Source organism: Etheostoma spectabile, chromosome 5, assembly GCF_008692095.1.
Source record: "Etheostoma spectabile isolate EspeVRDwgs_2016 chromosome 5, UIUC_Espe_1.0, whole genome shotgun sequence".
Lineage (NCBI taxonomy): Eukaryota > Metazoa > Chordata > Actinopteri > Perciformes > Percidae > Etheostoma > Etheostoma spectabile.
In genome coordinates this window covers 16,246,788-16,250,056 of record NC_045737.1, presented here as the reverse complement: position 1 = coordinate 16,250,056, position 3,269 = coordinate 16,246,788, and the positions used below count along the sequence as shown (strand labels likewise).

General features: G+C 39.7%; 1 protein-coding gene across 1 annotated transcript in view; it reads left to right on the top strand.

Moving 5' to 3' along the window:
• The first annotated feature begins 1,668 nt into the window (after positions 1 to 1,668).
• atp8b5a (ATPase phospholipid transporting 8B5a) overlaps positions 1,669 to 3,269 on the top strand; it is a 50,528-nt gene continuing 48,927 nt past the window's right edge. Inside the window, exon 1 of the mRNA XM_032516766.1 lies at positions 1,669 to 1,820. The gene's annotated coding sequence lies outside the window, so the exon portion shown is untranslated. The remainder of the gene's footprint in view (positions 1,821 to 3,269) is intronic.

Here is a 3,269-nt window from a genome sequence, read left to right as displayed (position 1 = left end):
TTCTTCTGTATTTGTGCTGAGGTGCATCCAGTTAACTCCTATAAATAGCAGAAACAATGAAGGTGAATCACCTCAGAATTAAAGATTAAAGTATAAGCAGCGTTGTAATGTTGTAGCTAGATGGAATAAATGATAATGAGTTATTATATTTGGTAGTTTAATAAATATTAATGCATCGTATTTCATAGAAATATAATATCATTTCTACGTGAAACCTTGAACCATCAAACATTAAACACTTGTTAAAGTGATAATCCAAAAATGTGTTTTTAGGCATTTTGGCATCACCTTGTGGTCACATCATTATTTGACAAAAACATGGTTCACACTCAGTGTTTTCACGAATGAATATGATGATCCCGCTTCTGTATTTGTTGGTGCATCCAGTTAACTAGATAGTTAAACAACAGAAACCATGTAGTTATATAATCTCACAAAGACTGAACATTGTAACTGTTGTTGCAGGGCTGCTGTATTAGACTACATTAGTTTTTGCATGGTGTACCTGATAAACTGAGAGTAGATTTGGAGGTTTTAGCACAATGGTGTACTCGGGGTCACAAGGAAACTGAAACCTCAGTCAGCGGGGAAGAAGAGACACTACAGAGGCCAATGAGGAAACAGAACTAAGAACAGGAGGGAAATATCAGTGGTGTGGTGTTTTACCTCACTGAAAGTAGCAATGCAACAGTAAATACAAGTCATGCATTACATGGTTTGCATTTAAGCATAAGCAGCATTGTAATGCAGCTGGTCTAGATAAAAAAACAGGTTAATGCCTTTTATACTATTTGGTTTTTGTATGTAAAACCTCTATACCCACACTTGGATTGACATCTCCCTCATCGTTCTGTTGGAAACTTGGTGAAGTCATCAAATTTTACAGAATAGCTCCACTCAACTTTGCGCGTAAAAAAGTGAGTTAGCTTCTAAAGTATGTGCATTACCAAATATACAAGTAGAGATTAATAAATTAGTCACTTGATCAATATAACCAATCATTTTATAAGCATACATGCCATGTCATAATTCCAAGCTTCCAGCTTTTAACAAGGCTATTTTAATGATCTTGATTTATCTTGAATGATTTTGAGGTTTGAACTGGTGTTTGGGCAAAATAAGGGTAATTGTGCTATTTTACAAACCAAACAATCAATTGATTAATGGAGACAATATTTAGTAGAGTAATCCATAATGAAATTATTCATTACTTGCACTTTGATACAAAATAGTTCTAAAGGAGCTGGTCCTCCACTACAACAGTAATATTGTGCTTTTACATCAATGCATGAGTCATAATAACGTAACATTTTGTAGTATTGCAGTCCCAGGGGACATTTATCTGCATCTAAATACTTTAGGTATGTTTTTACTTAAGTTACATGTTTCAATGCAGATATTTTACTTGTGACAGACAAGTAGGCTATTTCCACAGTGTCAAATTGATCCAAACTTCATAATTACCTCTTTACATCAGTCATTGTTCTAAATGTTTTTATGTAGGTTTCTATTGCCAATAGTTGCATATAAACAGATAAAAAAAAGCAAACGCTGCGCCCACGGATGGGGAGTGGAGAGAAAAGGAGGGGACGGGTGGAGAAAGTAGAGGAGTGGAGAGAGAAGGAGGGAGGAGTGGAGAAAATAGAGGAGGGGAGAGCACGAGAGAGGGAGGGGAGCGGAGAGGCGGGTGGTGGGAAGCCAGGAGGAAAAACATTAGCACACATTTCTCCTCACTTAGAGGAGATTTCTTGTTTCTTTCCAGGAGTGCTGGCGACGCGCAGCCCGGCCGCAAGACGCAACGCACGGAGCCAGGACGCACGGTAAGGACACGCGCTGCCGCTGGCCTGTTATTGAACTTGAAGGCGTGAAGGTGAAGTGGGTAGTTGACACGCTGAGACGGAGTTCGAGGTGGGGGAGAGAGATGGAGGAGGAAGAGAGAAAGGCAGACGGGCAAACAGGAAGCTGTAGGAAATGGGCCAGCGTTGTCTCCTCACTCTCTGTTTCATTTATAAGTTCACCAACCTCTGCTGTCCTCCGGGGAGACTTAAAACTTAACGTAACAATAAGAATGAAAGTCTGAGTTCAAGGGGGAGTAGCATACGTCCGGGTTCGGTGAAAGGAAAAGCCCCTGCTGCACTTTCTTTACATCGGAACAACTGTACACTCACCGTGGATATTTCCAAAAAAACTTACTTTGGTTTTGTGTTGGGTTAACAACAGAGCTTTCCTTTGCACAAACTTCTCCGAAACATCTTACAGGCATTTTTTTTAACCTAAACTCTCTTTATTATATATTAGTGTTTCTTGTTTTTGGACAGCATTGTTCAGTTGCCAATGCTTTCATTCCATGTTTTCGCTTAGAAATAAAAAGTTGCAGTCTGTTACGTCAAGAGGACCAGGCCCACACCTTTGTCTGTGGGAGTAGTGGTATGAAAACTACAGTTACTTAGTAAATTGTGCGGCTGTGATGAGTACTTTCTACTGCATTGTACAACGGAAGGTGGTGATAGACTACTTATTCACATAGCTTATCCATCAGTGGTGCAGATCATTTTCTATTCAGGGCTAGACAGTAATGTGATGATATGAAGTTGTTAGTTTATCATCTGTGACTTAAACTAGACATTACAACACACAGTGGTGAAAGAAATACTCAGATATTTTACTTAGCCTAAGAAAACATATAGCAATAGGCCTACTCCAGTGTAGAAATATTCTGTTACAAGTGAAAGTCCTCCATTCAAAATGTTACTGAAGTACAATTGCAAAAGAATTAGCATAACAAAAACACTTAAAGGGGAACTGGGCAGTGTTTTTTTTTTTTTTTTAGCATAATATACCTTAACTGAACAGCTTCGGAGTCATTGGAATGGTTATATGACTTTTTTATTTATTTTTCGAGTTGAATGGTGGTTGTGTCGCTACCCCCTAGTGCCTGTGAGCAGTAAAAAAAAAAATATTTGCAACTTTGGGCCGCTGACCTCAGCGTCAGGAAGTATCGCGTGATGTCATGTCTCGCAATTTCACGATCTGCTTCACGGCACTGCACACACACACACGCCCGTTCAGGAAGCTGCTAGCTATAAGAACAAGGTAGCGATGGAGTTATTCACGCTATCGCCATTGCTGAGCTGACAAAGAAGAAGCAGAAAGCTAGGAAAGCATTGTCGGATGAACAGAGAAAGAGGAAACGGCAGACCCACCGAGCGAGGAGTCAGACACAAGTAAACATCGGAGCTGCCAAATATCTATTCCAAAGCTGTAGGGGG